Source organism: Callorhinus ursinus, unplaced genomic scaffold (assembly GCF_003265705.2).
Source record: "Callorhinus ursinus isolate GAN/ISIS: 27379988/994484 unplaced genomic scaffold, GSC_fseal_2.0 scaffold14, whole genome shotgun sequence".
Classification (NCBI taxonomy): domain Eukaryota; kingdom Metazoa; phylum Chordata; class Mammalia; order Carnivora; family Otariidae; genus Callorhinus; species Callorhinus ursinus.
This window is the reverse complement of record NW_027397076.1, coordinates 13,616,833-13,641,353: the sequence shown is the minus strand read 5'-3', so window position 1 is coordinate 13,641,353 and position 24,521 is coordinate 13,616,833. Positions and strand designations below refer to the sequence as shown.

General features: G+C 39.2%; 1 protein-coding gene across 10 annotated transcripts in view; it reads right to left on the bottom strand.

Moving 5' to 3' along the window:
- USP44 (ubiquitin specific peptidase 44) overlaps positions 1–24,521 on the bottom strand; it is a 53,689-nt gene that overhangs the window by 27,404 nt on the left and 1,764 nt on the right. For 2 of the 10 annotated variants that reach the window (XM_073900489.1, XM_073900496.1), the window contains exons 3-4: positions 15,935–16,034; positions 13,828–13,996 (exon numbers count right to left, since the gene is read on the bottom strand). The exons of 1 other annotated variant lie outside the window; for it this stretch is intronic. The gene's annotated coding sequence lies outside the window, so the exon portion shown is untranslated. Of the gene's footprint in view, positions 1–4,864; positions 4,966–5,432; positions 5,518–5,742; positions 5,792–8,906; positions 9,141–13,827; positions 13,997–15,934; positions 16,035–17,462; positions 17,671–24,521 lie in introns of those variants that run through there. 7 more of the 10 variants (XM_073900490.1, XM_073900492.1, XM_025881447.2 and 4 more) reach the window with 7 other exon arrangements.

The window sequence follows — 24,521 nt, the reverse complement described above, 5'->3', positions numbered from 1 at the left end:
GTTACCCTCAACAAAATGATCTTTTCAGGTGACCACTCCTTTCCACTTATTTCATCTTAAGACAGAAAGAAAACATGGAAAGGTCCAATATTGTTACAAGCTTTGGAAATTCCTATAGGAGGTCAGTTACTAAAGATCGGTCACATAAAAGTCATCTCAATCCTCTAGTCATTGCAATTAGTAGCACAAATTTTCAGATTCTTTGCTTTAAAAAATATGTTTTTATGAAAGACAGGCAGTTACCAGAAAAATAAACACACAAAAATAGCCAAACTAATTACTATTTAAAAAAGTAACACAGAACGTGGGATCCGGCTAATATATACTCCTAAAAATAGTCTTTTAAAATCTGAATAGAAGCTAAAATAATGTTATACTTTATTAAGAAGCTTCTCCCTTTCCATAGCTCATACTTAAATAATCATCACTGACATTTGCATTTTATATAGTTTCTAGTGTGTCTCATAGCACAGTTTTATACATTTTTTAAAAATTGTTTAATAGTCTTGAAAGACCACAAAATCAATCTAAACTCCTTAAAATGGCCTATAAGAGCCTTCAAATTGTGGCACAATATATACTTTCCTACTCCCATCTATGACCAACCACTTCCTACACATCTTTTGTTAAAATGTTTTTATACACAGATGACCACATTGAGAATGTTTAATTTTTTAAAAACTTTTCATAACCGGGATATTTACTACTGTTTCATAGGAAATGGGTGTGCACATTTTATATAAATACTTAAATACATTCTACTTACATTAAAGAAAAAAACATATGTACCACTGGGCATAAAGAATAAATATTTAGGGGTGTGTGGGTGGCGCAGCGAGTTGAGTGAGGGGCTCTTGGTTTCAGCTCAGGTCATCTCTGGATGGTGGGATCCAGCTCCACCTTGGGCTCTGTGCTCAGCATGGAGTCTGCTTAAGACTATCTCCCCCTCTGTCTCTCCCCCTCAGTGTGTGTGTGCTTTCTGTCTCTCTAAAATAAATCTTAAAAAAAAGAAGAAATTTTTAAATAAAATTATGTTACAATAATCATCTTTATCTCATTAGAGAACCTACTAGAAGGATGGATGTTAAAGAGTTGGCATATGTTGAATTTTAAAGATAATTTTTACAACAAAACTTAACTTTTTCTTTTTTAAAGATTTATTTATTTATTTATTTATTTGAGGCGGGGAAGGACAGAGGGAGAGGGAGAGAGAAATCCAAGCAGACTCCACACTGAGCTGGAGCCCCACGCAGGGCTGATTTCACCCAGAGATCATGAGTTGAGCCAAAATCAAGAGTCGGCTGCTTGTGACTGAGCCACCAAGGCGCCCCACAAAACTTAATTTTCTTTCAACAGTACCAAATAACCTAAACAGATCTTCTAAAAGCTATTAAAAGTAGGAATATTTGTTATTTTCCATAATAAAAGATAGGAGGAAATGGCAATTTCAATAGGAAGTAGGTCTTAAGAATGACTAGCCACCACAATCTTTGCATGTATTTGGATAAGAATAAAAATAACTTTTTCCATAGTAATTAGGGCAAACCCTAATTAGGGTTTGCCCTAATTACTATTACAGTCCTTATGAGCAGTTTCCAAATTTCCATTTATTTCATTAGTACCCTGTGCTCTTAAGAGATGTTTGCAAAATGCCAAGGATCAAGCATAGTGCCTGGTACAAAAGAGTTCAAAATTTTGAAGGAAGAAATTATTGAACGAACACAATGAACTCCCTTCTCCCTCTTAGGTATGTTATTATGCCTATTATGTGCTTTGGCATCTCTTCTTGTCAATCATAATGTATTTCCTTTCCTTTATCCCTAGAAAGATCCTGGTTATTCTTTCTTCCTCTAGAGATCTAGAATCTGTAATTACCCTGATTTCGCTTGAAACTCCTCATTAAACAAAAAAGATACCCTTTTACCCCGGACCTCTAACATTGCCTCCCCAGCAGCACAGAAATTGAATCTAGTTGATGATGTTCTAAGAAAAAGCTCCTAGAAAGCAAGTTCTGCCACCAGGTTATTTGAATTCCTCACCCATCACTACTTTTAAGTATTTCCGTCATGGCAATTTTGTTCCAAAATATTTATCATTAGTGTCGTGCCACCATACTTATACATCAGTCTACTGCTAACTTTATAACAATGGGGAAATGTTCACAAAAAGATTGAGCATTCTGATATGGGTCTAGAAAATGGTGTTCAAATACTTTGTGTAAAATGCCTAGACTATCATTCTAGCACATTCATGACTTGGCCTAACAAGTATAAATTAGCTATTCCTATGTTATGTAGAACTCCACTAAAAATTCTTTATAATAAAGTTTTATGGTATCTGACAGTGTTGTGAAAAACCAATGTACTTCAATAATCTTAATCATTGCCAGAAAGCCAGTATTATAAAATCCTCTTATATTTTAGTTATTTGTCACCTATTTACATTGGGCTTAATGGCAAAACTATCCCCCATTACTGAATCCAAATGACTGGGCCCACATTTCCCACCTTGATTGGACTCTTAAACCTGTGCCCTAGTCTCCCTCTAATCTCCCTCAACCAGACAACTCCAATAGAATCTGGCAACCATGTTTGTTCTGCCTAACATTACAGGAAGGAGAAAAACTTCAAAGAACATTTTTTGGCCACCAAGAAGCCAACATGTTGCCTTTCTCTGTATCTCTGTATCATTCAAAAACACAATTCAACAAACATTTCCTGGGGGTTTTCCTCCATGTTAAGCAGATAGTCAGGTACTAGGGATACAAACAAAATACAATCAGACTCTGCCCTCAAACGACCCAAGGAGCAGAAAATCCTCTTATGTACCACCAATGCTATAATACTCAATAAGTTTCAAGTACATGGAGGAAAAGGGTTATGGAGGAAAAGTACATGGAGCTAGAGGGTTTATGTGATAACTTATTTCTTTCTTTCTGTAGAAAACGAAAAATGAGAAAGAAGGGTAAAGACAATTAAGTAGAAACAATATATGTCAAATATTTAACCCAAATCTTCAACAGATTTACCATTTTAAGTATCCAAAAAAAGTGTATCATTGTGTAGTATACTCAATACAGATTCACTTACCACTTAAATGTTTTTAAGCTAAAAAATCTGGGACAATTAATATTTTGGAAGAAAAACAAGATAAATGTTCAATCAAAACAGCCAAAAATATTCAACTTTCTTACAATGTATGCATTGAACTCTTTGTTCAATATTAGAATTATCTCTAAATTTCAATATGGATAATCTACAATGAAAAATCCTAGATTGAAAAATCTGCCATCCATTGCAAAATTAATGGCTAGTACAAAAAGTTAGAGACATCAGAGCAGGGAGGAGAGAAGCTAAACAAACCAAAACGTTAAAAATCTCCTTAAATTCTGGGGGTGGGTTGGGGGAAATTAAATAAAAATAAAAATCTCTTTCAAATCCCAAGATGCTAAATTAAGGATAAAAAGATTAAGGTTCCAAAAATACCAAGTTTTCCTCTCTTTCAAGACAACTAAATATTGAATCTTACTGAGATTATGAAATATTCTATAAACACGTGCTTAACTCATGTTTGGCTTTCTGAATTTGATCACAGTGAATAGCCAATTCTCTTTCCTTGTTTACACTGAATACTGGTTTTAAGGACAACTCAAAATGGAATTCCAGGCCCAATGTTACCAACCCCCCTACTTTTTCCCTCACAGGCAGCTACTTCACAGATAATAAGGAATTCAAGTGCAGGGCCTGAAGTTCCTATTTCCATGCTAATTTCACAATCCCCGTTACTTGCAAGATATGACCATTAGAGTTGAAGAGTGGGGTAAACTGGGAGGGCTTAAGGACAAAGCGACTCTCCTAAGACTGGCGAAGCTGTTTACTTCCAAAATTAAAACTACAAGAAATTACCATTACCAGTAGCATTTACAACAGCTCAAACTTGCTTGAAACAATTACCACGTTTCACTTTCTTTTTAATCGGGGGTCGGGGCAGGAGGAGGGTGTCCTACCACCTCTTAAACTTGAGCATTTTTTTTCTTCGAATGCTGACACATTTCTTATGCCTCAAAACGATTTTAGCCTATTAGCATTCCTGCCCCCAAGGCCAGCGGGGATGGTTTAGGTAGCTGGTATTCAAAAATCCTAAGTGTTTCCAAGTGGCAGCAAGGTGCTGGCAACGCTGGGACCCAATCGATGGAGGGAAGGCAAGCCATTCCTCGCAAACGGAGGACTAGAAACTGCCTTTCCAAAGCCTCCCAGGGAGCTTGGAGCATCACTTGGCGGCAGTCAGAGCAGGGGTAGGATGCAGTTTTTATCTCGACAGTACCAGCTCTGCAGAGCGCCCCAGCGCGCATCAGATTCGCAATCACATCTCCTCAACACTCCCGAACGCCGGTCAGGGCACATCACCCCCTCCGCATCCCAGAAAGTCTTGCTGTTTCACCCCTTCTCCCAATTCGTCCCCCTCCTGCCCAGTGCGGGGTGGCTACGCGATGACCCTGGCCACAGGGACGCGGCTCCTTGCAGCATCTCTGGGCACTCATGAGGTGGCCGGCCACCAGGACGCCAGCCAGGGCATAGCACAACCCACCGAAACTTCCCAGAGGCGCCAATTCTAAATTCGCTGGACCCGCCGCCGCTGCCGCCGCTGCCACTGCTTCCTCCTCGCGCCCCTGGGCTCGCTCCCCTCCGTCTGTCCGCAGCCCCCCTCTGCCTCCCTCAGGGAACCCCCCCCCCCCCCCGCGTCTTGCGTGGCGGGAAAACGCCGCCAGGTTCCTCCCGGCCCGGGGGCTCCAGTTGGACCTCCGCTCCTGCAGAGACCCCCTTCGGCCAACAGCCACAGCCGCGCGCCCGTCACACACACTCACCAGCCAGAGCCGGAGCGGCCATCTTTTCGCTCACCCCCAGACCCCCGCCCCCGGGTTCGGTGGGGGCAGCGGCAGCGCCTGCTGCAGCGGCGGGGGCGGCGGGGGCGGCTGTCCGGTTGAGCGGCTACGTCACTGGTGACGCCTCCCCCCCCCCCCCCCCCCGCCACCGTGCCTTCGGAGTCCTGGGGGTGCAGCTCCGCTCGGCGACTGTCTCCTGGCTGCGGGAGCCCGCCTGGGGGCAAGCAGCTCCCGGGCTTCCCGTCGGGGTCAGGGGATGCTTTCCCTGGCCTGCATGTGGCTCTGCGTAGACAGTAGCAGCTTCCTCCGGAGGCAGGCTTCGCACCTGTCCTCACCTTCGCGGCCTGGGTGGGTATAGCCAGTGTTTACCACGATTCTGTGAGATGCCAAAGTAATGCACGGCGTCGGTCCTCCGCCACTGCATTTCTGCGACTCACACAGTGTCAAATTGTTTGGCAGAGACGCGCGCCAATTCCGTCATCTTCAAAATCAGAGCAAATTAACTGGTGTAGAAATTCTTCAAGAAAACGTTTTCTTTCCGAGGAGCAACCTAGGTGTGAGCTCTGGGGCATCCCCTTGAATTCGGTTTCCTCAGTCAGCAGTTGGGCAAGGAAGGTTCCAGAATGGGACACTTACTGAGAAATAAATTTAAGGGACATGAAGAGATACCACTGTTCAAAATGACTTAACCTGAAGTTGTCAATTTACCTGAAATTGCCAATTTAAGATAATGAAATAGATACTGAAAAGAAATGGAGAGAGAAGAAATGAGAGAAAAATCTGGAGAAGAGGAAAGCCAAACCTACAGGTACATGAGGATTAAGCCATTAATATTTATTGAGCTTTTACTCTGTGCTCACCTCTGCGCCATTTCTACCTCCATTACCCCGTGGGGAATATTGAAAATGAAAAGACGTTGTCTTTCTAAAGAGAGGTAGAAGCAGCAAGACAAATGTGCAAAGTTAGTAACACATCAGTGGAGTACATTATCTTGCAGTATATAAGGCAAGCTATAAAATTGTTCATATCTGTTAGTTAACAACTACTTTGGGGAATATCTTTCGATGGTATGACCTGGAGAATAAAAATGAGCACACCAAGGTATTCATAGTATATTATCTAAACAACAGTTTGAAGGGAAATGGCTAATTAACATCTGGCATATTAAACAAGGGAAATCTTAGGTAGATAACAAAATGGCAACGGCCTAATGAAGTCCTATTTGAAAAAATACCAAATAATGTACATGAAGATTCAACTGCATAAAATTTAATTATGCACATAAAGATTATACATAAGGAATGAGTTTTCATAGTTTAATATTCCTGTCATTTTTTCCTCATACTTAAGTGCGTAACAATTCTTTATAATTCAGTTCTGTCTCCTGTGCATTCCTCCCATTCAGAACACAACCACTGTCTTGTAATCTTTCTCACCACCTTAATTTCTAAAATGCATTAAATGCATTACATGAAGGTGTCTCTTAAGAGGAAGTATTTCATCTAAGTATTTCTGGCATACAATATAGTTTTTCCTGCATTTCCTAGAAAGCAAAATATAAGTTCAAAACCCTTGCTCTTCTTTTTTAATGTAATGAAACCCTTCTGGGAGGTCTTGGGCAAATATTAAGACTCTGCCACTGTCGATCTAGTAATTTTACTTTTAGGAATACAAAGAATTTTTGCCTGAGACTCAGGCAACTTAGAAGGCTGTTCATCTGTGTTTAGAATAGTGAAAACCAGAAACAACCTAACTGTTCAGCACTATGGGAAAGATTAAGTATATCTGATATATTCATAGGACAGAATATTATATAGTCATCAAAAATTTTATTTTCAGGGGCACCTGGTTGGCTCAGTCGTTAAGTGTCTGCCTTCGGCTCAGGTCATGATCCCAGGGTCTTGGGATCTAGCCCTGCATCAGGCTCCCTGCTCAGCAGGAAGTCTGCTTCCTCTCCCACTCCCCACTGCTTGTGTTCCCTCTCTCACTGTCTTTCTCTATCAAATAAATAAATGAAAAAATTTTTAAAAATTTTATTTTCTGGGGGGCCTGGCTGGCTAGTTGGTAGAGCATGTGACTCTTAATCTTGGAGTCGTGAGTTCGAGCCCCACGTTCAGCATAGAGATTACTTTAAAAAAATCTTATTTTCAAAAAATATTATGGGGCGCCTGGATGGCTCAGCCGTTAAACATCTGCCTTCAGATCAGGTCATGATCCCAGGGTCCTGGGATCGAGCCCCATATCGGGCTCCCTGCTCCTCGGGAAGACTGCTTCTTCCTCTCCCACTCCCCCTGCTTGTGTTCCCTCTCTCGCTGTGTCTCTCTCTGTCAAATAAATAAATAAAATCTTTTTAAAAAATCTTTAAAAAATAGCTAGCTAAATAAATAAAAGCTCTTCTCAAGCTGTACAAGGTGAAAGGGGTTGAGGTTAACTAAATAATGATTTAAAGGCACATTGAGAAGGCAAGCAGTGGACACCAGACAGCAAGACTCATAAGGGAGTAAAAGCCATAAATAGAGAATATATAGAGAGTAACAGCTGAGTTAAAAAGAAGCAGTAGCTGGGGTCTTAAGATTCTTAATAGAAGGAATTGGGTGCCAGGAGCCCATAAAAATAACTGTATAAAAGCAAAATTAAAAGCAGGATGCAAAAATGTATATACTGTATTTTAAAATATGTATGTATATACCATTCACATTGAACAACACTTGTAATATGTCAACATTTTAATAATGGTAGCAAGATTACAAGTGAATTTTTTAAAGATATTATTTTTAAGTAATCACTCCGCCCAGTGAGGGGTTTGAACTTAGAACTGCAAGATCAAGAGCTTCATGTTCCACCAACTGAGCCAGCCATATGCCCCTCAAGTGATTTTTATTTTCTAAATTTTCTGCAATGATCATAATTTTTTAAAAACTGTTTTTAAAGAGTTAAATAAAATAAAGATCATCATTAGTAAAAAATTGTAATCAGAAAATAAACTGCCTGAGGGCGCCTGGGTGGCTCAGATGTTAAGCGTCTGCCTTCGGCTCAGGTCATGATCCCAGGGTGTTGGGATTGAGCCCTGCATCGGGCTTCCTGCTCTGCGGGAGGCCTGCTTCTCCCTCTCCCACTCCCCCTGCTTGTGTTCCTGCTCTTGCTATCTCTCTCTGTGTGTCAAATAAATAAATAAAATCTTAAAAAAAAAAAAAAGAAAAGAAACTGCATGTGGCCAAAATGACAGCAGTAGTTCAAAGAACTCCCTGAGATCATAAATGACTTCAAGGAAAGATGGTACTTAGGCTGGGTCTTTTAAGGACTACGATGATTTGACTAAATGAAGAAAAGAAGGTGAAATGGGAAGATGACAAAACAAGGGCAGGTTGAGTAAGGCATAGGAGGAGGGTACTGAATGTTGGTGTTCTCAATAAAAGGTCTTGATGGGGGCGCCTGGGTGGCTCAGTTGTTAAGCATCTGCCTTCAGCTCAGGTCATGATCCCAGGGTCCTGCTTGGGCTCCCTGCTTGGCGGGAAGCCTGCTTCTCCCTCTCCCACTCCCTCTGCTTGTGTTCCCTCTCTTGCTATCTCTCTGTCAAATAAATAAAATCTTTAAAAAAATAAAAAATAAAAGGTCTTGAATACAAAGATGTAAGCTAGGCAGAAGTGCTGGATGGGAAGGATGAGCTGGAGATAAGAAATTATCTGGAAATTTTTGTCAGTTGTGTTAATAATTAAAGATAAGTAATGAGATAGATTGTAGCTTAGCCTTATATGTATTTATTGTATTCACTATTTATTCAACTTTGAAAATGTCCTCGGCTACCATTTTATTCTGGGTCTTAACAACCTAGGCCTAAATTATGGTGTGTCTAGCTTGTTTCCTGACCCCCCAGAACCTCTCTATTGCAATTGAGATGTTTTTCTCATGTAATTTTCTAATTTGTTTTACACCCATCTCATGAAATCTAAGCTTTTTACTATTAGAAAGATAAAAAGATGTCTTCTTCCCTTCACACATCATTAAAAGCCTTCCCCAAACTTACCTATTATAACCTCAAAATCAGTCTTTCCCCTTATCGGCCTTTGACGGCTAGGTCAGTCTCTTTACGGTCTCTCACACTTCAGGCACTTCCCACCCTTAAATCAGGGCAGATGTTTATCTCCTAAGTAGAAGGCCCGCCAACTTTCACTCCTGCAAATCATTACAATCAACCTCTTTCAGAGCTGGCCTAAGCTCTCACCTCCTGGAAATTGCTTTCCTAGTAACTAGGCTTTCAGATCCCCATCCCCCACTGCCCCAATACATTATTATGCAGTCACAGCTTTTGTTCTGAGTTCCATGCCTGGTTCTGTCTGCATTGTAACCTCTTTGGGGACAAGGAATGTGCACTAGCTCCGCTTGTGTGTCTCTCTACAGCTCTTAGTATAATGCTGGCCAAAAATACTCGTAAAATGCTTAATGAATTAACAAAACTAGACGCTCCCTCGCATAATATGGGATTGTGGAAATGATGTGTGGGGGCTTCCCTTGTTTCCACAGCCCCCACACTGGGACAAATGGGAATTTTCCTTTTTTCTAAGGTAAGTAAACAGTTTCCTAACAAGATAAAATTTTAATGATTCTGATACCTCAATTCTGAGGCCATCTCCAACTTCTGAAGTGGGTAGAACACAAACCTCTTGTTTCTTGGATCCTGAGAGTGTGAATGAGTTAAAGGAAGACAAAACACTGCAAATTTTGTTTAACCTTAGAGCTACTTTTTAATCTTTGTGCTGATTTTTAGAATTTTCTCTTCCAGTCTTTCATGAAAATGAGAAGTATCTTAGGAACTGTAATTGTCAATGAAAGAATTTAGGAGCTTTTTAACTTTGAGGAAACTGCAAGAATTTTCAGTTTGTTAGACTAAATGTTCCTATCAATAATTTTAAAGTTGTGAAAGGTTCATTTGACAAATATTTTTCGGACACCTATGTGCCTTGCACCATGCCAGACACTGAGATGTCCATGACCTTCATTCCAATGGTAGGAAGAGATAAAGGATTTAATGGAGAAAATAGGTAAAGAAAATATTACAGGACTCAGCCTTAAAGTTTGATTAAGGTGTAGCAATACCCTGCAGTTGATTTTTTTAAAATAGAGTGACCCACAGAACCTTAAATTTGAGGCAAATATATAAAAAAAGAATTGAGAGAGTAATATTGAAATAGAATGGCAGATGACAAGATATGGTCTTAGTAAGTGAATATAAATAGAAGAAAGTGAGCAGAAAGAAAGTACTTTAGAATTAGCCTTTTTAAATTCTTTCTCTCTTTTTTAAAGTAGGCTCCATGCCCAATGTGAGGCTTAAACTCACTACCTTGAGATGGAGAATCGCATGCTCTACTGATTGAGCCAATCAGACACCTTTTTTAATTCTAAGAAAGAATGAGGGTGCTGGCAGGTAGGGGAGGCAGATGCAAGTTAAGAAGTAGAAGATACCAAAGCTGATTTAATTTTAAAGGACTGTTAAGTGTTTATTTGGTGGCCTGTGAGTGTAACTTGTGTCTTGGAGGTGAATTTCCAACATAGGCCTGCTGGAAACTGAAACTGAGCCCAGGGTTTTGGCATTAGCAGTAGCAAAATTGTGAAGCTAGACATTTTGTGTATCCTTTTTTCCCTTAAAGATTTTATTTATCAGAGAGAAAGCACAAGCAGGGGGAGCGTCAGGCAGAGGGAGAAGCAGGCTCCCCACTGAACAGGGAGCCCCTTGCCAGACTCAATCCCATGACCCTGGGATCATGACCTGAGTCGAAGGCAGATGCTTAACTGACTGAGCCACCCGGGCACCCTGGGGCGTGTGACTCTTAATCTCAGAGTTGTGAGTTTGAGCCTCACATTGGGTGTAGAGATTACTTAAAAATCTTTTAATAAATAGATAACAAAATAAAAATAAAATGAGATTTTAAGCATTGTGGCAAATAAGTGGGATAGATACTTTCTTAAGCCTAGATACCTTTCTAAGGATAAGCTAAGGATGGGTGTGTGTATAATGATATAACATGTTTATCTAGTTATAATTACAATGTATGACAGTTTATCTACATATTTTTAGTTCTTTAAATGTGTTGCATGTTTTACTTCTATCTCCTCTATAAAGTTAGGAAAATAGTATCTGTCCTGTTTTCCTTAGAAGGATGTTTTAAAGATCAAATGAACTTTTGCATGTGTAAACCCTTCCTAAAGTGTAAAGAGAAAAGTAAATGTATTTATCGTTATTATTTCTCTCAGGATTATTACTATCCTGTAAAGTTCCTTGAGATAAGGAACTGAGTTTTGTTCATATTTATAATCCCTTAAATTGAGTTTTACTTCTGTACTAAAGTAATAGTTAACTGGAGAATAAACACCGTAGAGGTTAAAATTTGTTATAGTATTCTGAGAAACAGGTAGAACAAAGTTTTAGCCTCCCTTTCTCATAGCAAGCAAGGAAAGGATCTGGAAAAGTATAGAGAGAAAGGAAAGGGGTTAGAGTTGGAAATTTTAACTTATAAAGCTTTAGTAAGCCATGCCAAAAAGATACTAAAAGTACCTTTCATGAGGGAAAGTAATCTTTTTTTTTTTAAGTTAATTAAGTAATCTCTGTACCCAGTGTGGGGTTCAAATTCATGATTCTGAGATCAAGAGTTGCTTGTTCTTCCAACTGAGCCAGGCAGTGATCTTTCATGAGGAAAGATTATCGAGGTACCTAAATTTTATTTTATACTCTGTACATGTTTTTAAACCCATTTCTTAAAAAAAAAAAAAATAAGAAGGGTGCCTAGGTGGCTCAGTTGGCTCAGGTCATGATCCCAGGGTCCTGGGCTCCAGCCTTGAGCCTGGCATCAAGTTCCCTGCTCAGTGGGGAGTCTGCTTCTCCGTCTCTCTGCCTCCCCCCCAACTCAGCTCGCACTCTCTCTCTCAAAATATTTAAAAAAAAAAAAGAATAAGAAAACTATAGGTGGTTAACCATAATTGTTTGTATAATTATTTACATCTTCCCAAACCATTTGGAAATTGAAATCCTTTATTAGTGCTGCAAAAAGCCAGAAAGCTGAATATAAAGCAGCAATCAATGCAGTAAAGTACTACATCATATAAAGGAAACCTCATACTGTAGTTTCAGGATATATGCATGCAATATAAAAAGCTAACAGTTCTGGGGTGCCTGGCTGGCTTGGTAGGTAAAGCATGTGATTCTTGATTTTGGGATTGTAAATTTGAGCCCTATGTTGGGTGTAGGGATTACTTAAAAATAAAATCTTTAAAAAAAAAGCTAACAATTCTTCATGTGCAAGAGCTAGGATGATCACCCTGCTTTTCTCTGCCATCTTAAGGTGACTTCTTTTCAGGCCAGAGGGCCCTCTTGGTGACAGTCATTGGTTCAGCCATCTATTAGTGTATGTAAGCTTCTCCTTGCTCAGCTAACCGGAGATGAATGAAGTTCTAGAAAACCACAATCTCTGGAGGAGATTCTTAAAGGGAAAGGAGGCTGTATGTAAGGCAGATAGCCTTCATCTATTTCATTTTATCTTTGGTCCTAAAACCAGTGTTTATAGAATTAAGCAGAACACATGCTTGATAGAGGTTTCTTAATTTTTAAACTAGATATATGGCTCCTGATCTTTAGAAAAATAATGAAGGATGAATCAATCAGTAGAAAACAAAAGGTGACATAAAGGTCTTTTTAGCAAAAATGAAGTTTTCTTTCATCTATTTGCATGAAAACTCTAAAATGTCTCAGGATTAATTACAGAAGGAATCTTGTATAACTTTACTATTTAACACTTATGAAATTATTTCTTCTTTTCATGAAAATGAATGATAGTATTAAAGAATGACTTAAACATTTAACTTATATCCTTATGCTTTTAACATTTTACTGAATTAAGACAAAACTGGTTTAATATTATCATTAGGTAATCACAAAATTAAGCAGGGCAAAAAATTATAATTTTGACTAGTCTCATTATGAATAATTTTCTCCCTTTTTGTTTAATACTGATATACATGTAATGAAGATTAGGGTTATTCCTACAAAAAAGTCCTGTAAAGTATGCCTTTGATGTGTTGGTGTGATCGGATGCCAGGAAAAACCAAACTTCCTTGGCTCTGTTATGAGGGTCAGAAATACCCATATTATTAAAACAATTTAAGGCCCCAGGCTAAAATGCAAATCTGGGAGGAGATAATTTGTTGAGCTCCTATCAGTTTTTTTTTTTCCCAAACAAGATCCACATCAAACATGGGGCCTGAAACCACAACTCCAAGATCAAGAGTTGCATGCTCCCTGACTGAGCTAGACAGGCACCCCACACTCTGATCAGTTTTAATATCTTAATGCAAATCAATGAATTAGATACTCTGGGCTTAAGAAAAACAAAAAAAGAACCTTTTTTGCAAGTCATTTAACCTTCATGCGTCTCAATTTCTCTCTCTGAAAATGAGAATTACAAAACTGACTCAGCAGAATTCACATTGTTGTTTTGAGGATTATGTGAATGTTCTTGTCAACTGTGAAGTACTACATGAATTCAAAGTAAAACTTAAGTACAAAAGATGGAGGCGTGCATGGGTGGCTCAGTCTGTTAAGTAGCTGCCTTCATCTCTGGTCCTGATTCCAGGGTCTTGGGATTGAGCCCCATGTCGGGCTCCCTGCTCAGTGGGGAGTCTCCTTCTCCTTCTGTCCTTCCCCTGCTCATTCTCTCTCTCTCTCAAATAAGTAAATAAAATCTTTAAAATAACAAAAAGAATAAAGTATACCTTTTTTATAAAAAGGTAGATAGATGATCTTTCTACATAATTTACAAATTTTTTACTGACACCAGTAAAAATCAGAATTGCACTATTCCTATTAGCTGCTACTGTAACACAGATGTAACAAAATTTTTAAAAGATAATAGTTCCCAATTAATGTTAGCTATTATTATTATTGAATCATATCTTACTATGTAAGGTGCTTGGTTGCTAAGCTTTTCTGCTGCTTCTTCCATTTCTTTGTTCTCTTCCTTTTCACTGGCTCCTAAACCTCTGCTTTCAAACATGCAGTTTTCCACATCTTGAAAGAAATTGCCTGACTTATAGCTTCTTGTTTCAAACACTTTATTTCTCTTCTCCCTTATATCATCAAGAAGCTTGGATCAGTAGATCTCAGTGGCATAGAAATAGTTGCCATGAAACCATGTTTCATCACAATCACTAAAAATTCATTTTCCTTCAGTCGCCCATTTAGAGATATGGCTTGCCTCCCCCTGCCCACTTTACTTAACCATTTCTTAATTCATCATCAGTGTCCTCTGTACCATTATAACCTCAATGATTTTATATATTGTCAACCACTAATAGAACATTTTGTGAGTTAAAACCATGGCCACAAGACAGTCACAGTAATTATTTTTCTCAATCCTAAAACTTTCTGTAAATGAGAACTATAATAAAAAGCCTAGAAATAGAAGTCCTTCTCTGATTTAGAAAAATCATCGTGACTCTATGATAGTGATTGGTGGATACAAACTGTTGAAAACCCCTGGTTGATACCTGTCATCTCCGTTTCATTTCATTTATTTTTTCCTTAGTCACCCACAGTCACCTTACTGCTTGGAAAATGTTCTTTTAAAACAAGCTCTCCAACAATTCCTTTATTATCGAATTCAAAAGCCATTGATCTTCCTTCACCCTTTGCTAAAGTTGATCACCCTTTCCTTCGTAAAACACACTCTTAGTTTTTATTCTAAGACCTGTACATGATCCCTTATGCATCAGGACAGAATGAGAACAATGGGGGCGACTGGTTGGCTCAGTCGTTAAGCGTCTGCCTTCGGCTCGGGTCATGGTCACAGGGTCCTGGGATGGAGCCCTGCATCGGGCTCCCTGCTTGGCGGGAAGCCTGCTTCTCCCTCTCCCACTCCCCCTGCCTGTGTTCCTGCTCTCACTCTCTCTCTCTGTCAAATAAATAAAAAAAATTAAAAAAAAAAAAAAAAAGAACAGAATGAGAACAATGGCTGTTACCCCCAGCTACTACTCTTCCTGCTTTTACTTGGTACTTAGCTTGTATTCCCAGCTTACTGTAATTCTCCCAGTTGTCCTAAGGAGGTCAGTATTATGATCCTCATTTTACAGCTGAGGAGGAAACATGCTCCGGATTTAATCAACTTGCTCAAATTCAGACATCACAGCAGGATCTACTTGGGGAGGTGTTAGATTTAGCAAGGGAGAGGAAATCCTTTTCTTAACTGGATCACAGCATGCTCTGTGCCCTATATTTAGAGTAAGTAGAGCTTGTTTGTTCCATTTATCTATAATTTGAGGGAGTACTGTACTTCATTTGTGAAGATGGTGTTGTAAGTAGTTTTTTGCCCAGGCCATTCATCCACAGTTTTATCAAGTGCCCTTTGAACTCAGTGTTCACCAAGATCAGAGAAGTTGGATAGATAGCAAGTTGTGATAGGTTATTGATTTTTTTTTCTCCTTTTCAGGTTAACTGGCTCCTGTAGGAATGGAAATGCAACTTCGGATTCATTTAGTCTAGGCAATGTTCTAACCACATACATTAAATTGTACAGTTATCAGAATTTGATGGATGACAACATAGATTTTAAATTAAGCTATATAGTAAAATTTGTTCAAATTTTGACTGAGTGGATTTTATTGAAGCCTTTGTAGTGATATGCTACATTAGTTTAGATACATTAGTTACATACATATTTTAGATTTAGATACATTAGTTACATGCATATTTTGTTTTCTCAAGTAAATGCATAATAGTATAAACTAGCTACAAAAGAATTCCTTAATGTTTTTGTTGGCATGTCAGTGCTAACAATTGGGACTTGAGTGTTTTAGATTTCATCTGAAATTAGTGGTTCAAATACAACAATAAATGGTATTCATGGTTGTCATCTTTGATTAATGTAATATTAAACGTCTTGAGTATATTACACCACTACTTTTGTTTTTCAACTGACAGATTTGAAAAATAATAAAGACAGAGTATGTCTTACAAATACATTAAATGTATGTGTAGTCTTTGATTTTTTTCATTTAAGATACCCTTACCTTTTTCAGAGGCATTTGGCTTTCTTCTTTTTGCAGGTTTTGTCTCTAAATCTTTGTAACTAAATCTACCAAAATACTTTCAATAATTTGATTAATAAATCTGATGGAGGAAGGAGAGAATTATGAGTTATATCAAAGATACATTAAGGACTTCATTTCTATATAAGTAGACTGAGGAAAGGAGGAGTTATGCATTAGTTATAAAGTCTTTCATTGCAGAATAATTTATATCTCAAAGGATTTTCACATACATTCTCTTCATACTTCTCAATACATAGCTTAGGAAATTAAGGTATTAAGTGACTTGTTTGAAGCCACACAGCATTCATCAGACCTGGGATTAGAAAACAAGTCTTCTTATGACCAGCCATTGTTCTTTACAGTTTACTTGATAGATACCATGGAAGTGATTTCTTTTGAGAAATAGTTATTAAAACATACCCCACCCCTCAACTTGTCTACTGTGGAAAAAATGTACTTAAGCCTGACTGTCTAAATCAGACAGAATGTAGTGTGTTAGAATCTCCAAGGAGAATTTGTGTAGGTATAACGAGAAGAATTGGTTTAGAGAATTTTACCTACAGTTTATCTCTTGTTAGATTGCTGCCTTGCCAAGCTAATTTGCATATGTTTCAAGATGTACCAATTGATTGAAATGTTGTTCTATTATAAATTATAGAAGCTCTTCCACTATAATTTCTCCACTCATAGGTTAACTCATGACTTTGAAGAATGGACAGAAAAACAGGTAAGAAAAGACATTCTCAAAGAAGAAACAGAAATGTATGTACTTTCTAAACTACTCATTGTAAGAATGGGTGTGGGGATCAACTGGTTCATAATTAAGGTTTTACTCATCTCCCTGATCTGAGCTGTAACCTTATTTACTCTATCTGCATTTTATGTGAGATGCATTGATGGTCACAAATCTGTTTCTTCTGTCACACTCAGTGATAACAGGAGGTGTCCTAATAAGCACTAGCACTAAAATAATAAGCATAATAGCTTTGATCTGAATTTTGCAGTGGGACAGCTTGGGGGTGAAATGACTGGTCCAAAATCATACAGTGGGATACTTAGCTTCCTGGATCCCAAAGCAGAGCTGTTCCCTCCAAGACTGGGTGACTCAGTAACCTCATGTTATTAGAAAATTCTCCCTTAGGGCAAATAAAAATTTACTTGTAACATTTACCCTCTGGGCCTATTTCTGCCCTCCAGGGCTTCACTGAATGAACTGCTTTCTCCAACCTCCTGTATCCTCCCCACCCCACCTCAGTTTCTCTTATCTCTTGTGTAGCTTTGGTTCAGAAGCTGCTTTGTTTCCTGAGGAAATATCCCCAACCAAGAGTTTTCAATCTTTTAGATCCTTTTCTCTCTTTTCAGTGCCCACTCTTGCCTACTTGCAAAAGATTTAACACATCTTTAATACCTTTTGTCCTTCCATCACCCCCAGTCTCCAGTCGCTTCTATTTTACTTCTTATTTTAGATAATAAAATCATCATTTGGTCAACCATTTATTTTAGATACCTTAGATCATCTTTTACTCTCCACCCCAGCATTATCCATCACATGGAGTCAGGGGCCAAATCCTGCCAGTTCTATCATTAAAGTGTCTCTGAGACCCATTTCTCCTTCCACCGCCACTGCCCCAGCTCTCATTCTCATCATCCCATGTCAGAGCTATTATAATTAGCCTCTGTGCTGTTTTCCCTGCTTCTCTTCTCTCTGTGCCACCCTATTACATGGTCAAAAAGTTTACAATTTGATGAAAAAATGATATATGCACATAATAAAAAAATAGAGAATAGCGTAAGATAGAATTTATAATCCAATGCTAAAAGTTGTGTATGGGCCACTCAGTTTTATGTGAAGTCAGGTAAAGGTGGTTATAACTCTGAAAATTTCTGGAAAAGTCTGCCTGGAAATGGTTTAAAGGACAGGTGAGGTTTTGATATGCAGAGAGGAATTAAAAAAATGCCCCGCTTTTTAATGAATGAATTAGCTAATTTGCTAATTAATAATAACAACAATAAAATACCATTTAATTGAACACCTGTAGTATGCTAGTTTGCAGGATAGGCATTATTACCTGCTTTCCTGGCCTTTCTGATCTGGGCTGCCAATAAGGTAACTGAGCTCTGAGATTCTAAATAGTATGCCTAATATTACAGTAAATTTCAGAACTGGGATTTAAACTCAAGTGTGTTTGGTTTTTAAAGCTCAGGGTTATTTCACTGTTTCACTAAAACTCATTCAGATATCTCTGGCAGTGTGGAAATTAGGACAGACAAGTGGTGTTAAAGGGGATTGCAAGCCCATGTATTTGATTTTGAGGTTATTTCTATGGCACCACGGGCTATATTTATTACCTTTATCGTTTATAATCAAGGGATAGATTAGAGATAAGACATCCTTACTGCCTTCAAGAAGTTCGATGTGATGGGGAAGACTGGCAATACAATGTGATCAATGTTATAATAATGAGAAAAGATCAGGGACTTGGTTAAGGCTAAAAGCCCTGTTGCTTTATAGCCCTGCTTCTGACAATAGCTAGTTGTTTCTTCTCTCTCTTTTCTTTTTAAAGATTTTATCTATTTATTTGACAGAGCAAAGAGCGCAAGCGGGGGGAGGGGAGCGGGCAGAGGGAGAGGAAGAAGGAGGCTCCCTGCGGAGCAGGGAGAGCCCAATGCAGGGCTTGATGCGGGGCTCGGGGCTCGGTGCGGGGCTCAATGTGGGGCTTGATCCCATGACCCCAGGATCATGACCTGAGCCAAAGGCTGTCGCTTAACCCACTGAGCCACCTGGGCACCCCTAGTTGTTTCTTTTTTAAAGTAGGTTCTGGGGCTCCTGGGTGGCTCAGTGGGTTAAGCACCTGTCTTTGGCTCAGGTTATGATCCTGGGGTGCTGGGATCAAGCCCTGCATTGGGCTCCTTAAGGAGCTTGATGGGGAACCTCCTTCTCCCTTTCCCTCTGCCTGCTACTCCCCCTGCTTATTCTCTCTCTCTCAAATAAATAAATAAAATCTTTGGGGAAAAAAAAATAAAGTAGGTTCCATGCCCAACATGGGGCTCAAATTCAGGCCCAAGATCAAGAATCATGCTTTACCAACTGAGCCAGTCAGGTGCCCCTGATAGTAACTAATTTAGGCAAGTCATTAAACTAACACAAGTTTGTTTTTTTTCTTCTGTAAAATGAAGAGGTATGACTAAATAAGGGAATTTCTTATTGAAAACTAATTGCCTTTTTAAAAAGTATTCATTTATTTGTTTATTTAATGTGAGGTTCAAACTCATAACCCTGAGATCAAGAGTCTTATGCTCTTTGGACTGAGCCAGCCAGGCACCCCCCCCTTATTATTCTTTTTTTAAAGATTTTATTTATTTATTTGACACAGAGAGACAGCTAGAGAGGGAACATGAGCAGGGGGAGTGGGTGAGGGAGAAGCAGGGTTCCCGCAGAGCAGGGAGCCTGACATGAGGCTCGATCCCAGGACCCTGGGATCATGACCAGAGCCGAAGGCAGACGCTTAACGACTGAGTCACCCAGGTGTCCCCTTATTATTATTTTTATTCCTAACCCTTCTATTTTTCCTTTCCCTTTCATTCATTCACTGATTTATTCATTATTCCTTCATTCCACTGACATTTATTAAGTATTTTCTATGTTCCAGGCACTTTGCCGTACACTGGGAGCACAAACATAAGATAATGGTAACCCCTTCCCTCATAGACGTGGAGTACTGGTAAATTCAATGTAGTATCGCAATAGAGGCATTTAGGGGCATCTCGGTGGCTCAGTCGTTAAGCGTCTGCCTTTGGCTTGGGTCATGATCCCAGGGTCCTGGGATCGAGCCCTGCATCCAGCTCCCTGCTCTGCGGGAAGCCTGCTTCTCCCTCCCCCACTCCCCCTGCTTGTGTTCCCTCTCTCACTGTGTCTCTCTGTCAAATAAATAAATAAAAATCTTTAAAAAAAATAGAGGCATTTACAAAGTGCTGTGGCAGTACGGTGGACGGAGTGTGAAGTGGGATGGTGATGAAGATGGAGAGGGGAAGATTTGACAAGGAATTGACCTTAACAAAAGCTCCTGAAGACTGAGACTTGCTAAAACAAGTACACCTGAGGGTCTCCTGGGTGGTTCAGTCCGTTAGGAGTCCAACTATTGATTTCGACTCAGGTCATGCTCTGAGGGCTGTGAGATGAGCCCTGTGTCGAGCTCCTCACTCGCTGGGGAGTCTGCTTGAGATTCTCTCTCCCTTTCCCACCCATGTGCGTGTGCTCTCTCTCTCAAATAAATAAATCTTTAAAAAAGAGAAAATGTTCTAAATTTGCTATCTTTAATTCTTCTCTTACCATTATCTTTTTAAATTTTTTAATTTTTTAAAAGATTTATTTATTTTAGAGAGAGAGAGCATGCAAGTGGCAGGAGGGGCAGAGGGAGAGAGAGAACCCACAAGCAGAGTTCCTGCTGAGGGCAGAGCCCTACCCGAGCTTGATCCCAGGACTCTGAGATCATGGCCCGAGCCAAAACTGGTTGGCCTCTTAACTGACTGAGCCACCCAGGAACTCCGTATTCCCATAATCTTTAAAACTTAATCCAGTTAGGCTTTCATCTCTATCATTCCACAAAAGTAGCTCTTGTGGAGCTACCTAATAATACCAACTTCTAAGTTGCTATAAACAGAGGTCAATTCTTAGTTTTCATCATTAAGGGCATTAACGCAATTGGTCACTTTCTCTTCCTGGAAATATTTACTTTCTTTTGTGTCCCAAGAATACCACACTTCCCTGGTTTTCTTCCTCATTGGTTGTTCCTTCTCAAACTCCTTCACTGAATCTTTCTCTTTTCCCCACTTTTTATTATTTTATTTATTTATTTATTTTTAAGTAAAATCTGTCCCCAGTGTGGGGCTTGAACTCACTGCAATGAGCTACATATAGGAGCCATTATAGAGAGACAGGGAAAGAGATGAAAAGGCATCTTTTCCTGGAACATTTTGGAAATTTGAACTTTTCTTTCTAGCCCTCAGAAGAAAATACGCAGATTATACTGTTTTATCCCAGATTATGAGGTTTGGGCTAGAAAATGTTTCACCAAATGATGGGGATAGTTGTCATGTGTAAAACTGTAATCTAAGAACCTCTCTATAATTCTATCAGCCAAAGAGCAGTACTACTTGATGGCATCCTGGACTGTCTTGGATTTTCTCTGGTTTGGTTAGCTGAAGTATTTTATTACCAGCCTGTTTTTGTGAAGCTGTGATTAGCTGCCTCAGGGATTGATTTAGCCAATTTGGCTGGTTGGACAGGTGTCTTCTCCATGTCTTCCCACTTCCTATTTTCTTCTGCCAGAAACTATACTCTCTCAAAGAGGACTACCTTCCCAGACATGGTTATATTTTATAAGTCTTTTTCTCTCCAAAAGTCTAATATTCTAGCATGAATCTAAAAGACGATGTTAGCGTATTATGAAATGTTATTGTGTCAAAACTCTGGAACTAGGTGTGACCAGGAAAGATTTTCAGGGTATGAATTAGAATAAAATTTCAGTGATTTTTGGAATCAAAACAGACTTTGATTCAAATTCTTTTTTTTTTCAGCTGCATAATAGGTAATCTCACAGACTTGTTTTGAGGGTTGAATGAGCTAATTTATGTAAAAATAGACGTAGCCAACTACCTAGGCACATGAAAAATGGTAGGTGTTTGCTGATAGTGGTGATAGTACATTATTATGGTGACATTTTATTGCTGAACATAGCAATAGCTGTAGTAAGAATGAACTACACAGTTAAAAGTACTAGATTAGAGGGGTGGCTCAGTCGGTAAAGCATGCAACTCTTGATCTCAGGATTGTAAATTATCTCAGGGTTGTAAATTTGAGCCCCACATTGGGTATAGAGATTACTTAAAAATAAAATCTTAAAAAAAAGTACTAGATTAGATGGGAGCAGTTGATGAGTTCTAACTCTGACAACCACTGTGCTTTATTATAGAGTAGGGAACAATCAGTTTCTTGACTATCCAGTTTAAAGTTATGTTGGTCATCTTTATCTATTTATTCTTAATTTTTTAAAATTTATTAATTTTTTTATTAATCTCTATACCCAACATGGGGCTTGAACTCACAACCCTGAGATCAAGAGTTGCATGCTCTTCTGACTGATCCAGCCAGATGTTCCTGTTTGTCATACATCTAATAGGACAAATGGGTAATTATATCTACGAAGCTTTATATAATTTGTGTAGTTAAAAAATGTTGAAGGAAATGATGGTGAGAAGAAGCTCCAACTCTAAACATCTCTCTCCACTCCATTTTATTCTAATTCATACCCTGAAAATCTTTCCTGGTCACACCTAGTTCCAGAGCAATAACTTTTTTTTTTTTATGGAGGAGGAATTCTCCAGGGCCAGGCCAACATTGGAGAGAAAGGGAGAAGAGAAGTTTGGGTTACACAAGAAGAGGGTACCTCCTGGGGTGCTTAAGAAAGAGATATACATTCGAAAGTGAGAAAATTCACATTGAGAAGACAGGAAGGGGCCCCTGGCTGGCTCTGTTGGTAGAGCATGTGACTCTTGGTCTTGGAGTTGTTTAAGCCCCACTCTGGGTGTAGAGATTACTTAAAAATAAAATCTTAGGGATGCCTGGGTGGCTCAGTCAGTTAAGCATCTGCCTTTTGCCCAGGTCCTGATCTCAGGGTCCTGGAATTGAGCCCTGTATTGGGCTTCCTGCTCAACAGGGCTTCTGCTTCTCCCTCTGCTCCTACCCCACTTGTGCTCTCTCTCTCTCACTATTAAATAATTAAATAAAATCTTAAAAAAAATAAAATATTAGAAAAAAATAAAGAAGCCATGGGTCACAGGGCTATGTCCTTACTAGGTAGGTAGTAACTTTCTGGAAAAAAAGGATAATGAAGAAGAGAAAAATACAGTTTTTCAAGGTATCTGTGGGGGGGGGGGGCACCTGGGTGGCTCAGTCGGTTAAGTGTCTGCCTTTGGCTCAGATCACGATCCCAGCGTCCTGGCATTGAGCCTTGCTTTGGGTTCCTTGCTCAGTGGGGAGCCTGCTTCCTCCCCTCCCTCTGCAACTCCCCCTGCTTGTGCTCACACACACTCTCTCTCTGTCAAGTAAAATATTCTTTTAAAAAAAAGGTATCTCTGGGAGGAGCTCACCTATGACACTGAAAGATATACAGCTTTTAACCCTAGTTCTCAATCTACCAGACTGTGAAGATATGATCCCCAACTATGGAAAATATACAAGAAAAAATATTTGGAAGAAATGCATCAAATGTATTAGCCCTTTCCTTAATTGGTAGGATTACAAGGAATTAATGTTCTTTTAAAATTTTTTGTAGTCATTTCCATATTTAACAATAAGCATATATTATTTTTATAATAAAAATTTCATTTAAAAATATTTCAGCAAGTCTACATTTAAAACCTATCACCCATCCAGAGGGAGCTATTGTATTAATGGTGTCTATTACTTCATAAGCACTCACTCACATGCCTGGGGACTATGCAAACAACTTCATAAGTATTTTGTCATTGATCCACACACTAAGCCCATGAAGTATATACTGTTATTCCCTTTTGGCAGTGAAGACATTGGGGTACAGAGATCAAGTAACTTAGTTTAGGTCTTGTAGCTAACAGGTAGCAACACCAGGATTTAAAGCCAGAAAGTCTCACTCCAGAGATTCCTGTGTATATCTCCACTACGTACAGTGCTTTGGTCTCTATATATGTTTAGACAACTGGCAACTCCCTGCTTTGAGTTTGCTTTTAGGTACGCCACACACAACATCTATTTGGTGGCTTCTAGCTTATTTTAACTTCAAAAGTCTTCAGATATTCTGAGAATATATTTGTTTTTCTTAGAATTCTTATGAAAAAAGTGAGGAGTTTATTAGGAAGATAAACTGGAGAATTGAATTCAAATATATACATAGAAGTTTGTATTTGTTTTTGAGCAAACAATCTGAAACATGTTACAAAATGATTTTTCATGCCATCAATGTAGCTTTTGTTTTATTTTTTAAATTAAAAAAATTTAAAGTGTTACTTATTTTACAGAGAGAGAGCAAGAGAGAACAAGCAGGGGGAGGGGCAGAGGGAGAAGCAGGCTCCCTGCCGAGCAGGGAGCCTGATTTGGGACTTGATCCCAGGACCCTGGGATCATGACCTGAGCCGAAGGCAGATGCTTAACTGACTGAGCCACCGAGACGACCCTAAATTTTTAAAAATTTTAAAAAAGATTTATTTTATTTGAGAGAGAGAGAGAGCACATGGGAAGAGGGACAGAGAGAGAGGGAGAGAGAGAATCCCAAGCAGACTCCCCACAGATCACAGAACCTGATGGGGGCTCGATCCTCGGACCTCCAGATCATGACCTGAGCTGAAATCAAGAGCTGGACTCTCTACTAACTGAGCCACCCAGGTGCCCCATAGCTTTTGCTTTTTAAAATAAATTTTTAATTTAATTTTTTAAAGTTTATTTTTAGTAATCTCTACACCCAACCTGGGGCTTGAACCAGAGATCAAGGGTTGCATGCTCCACCTACTGAGTCAGCTAGGCACCCCTGTA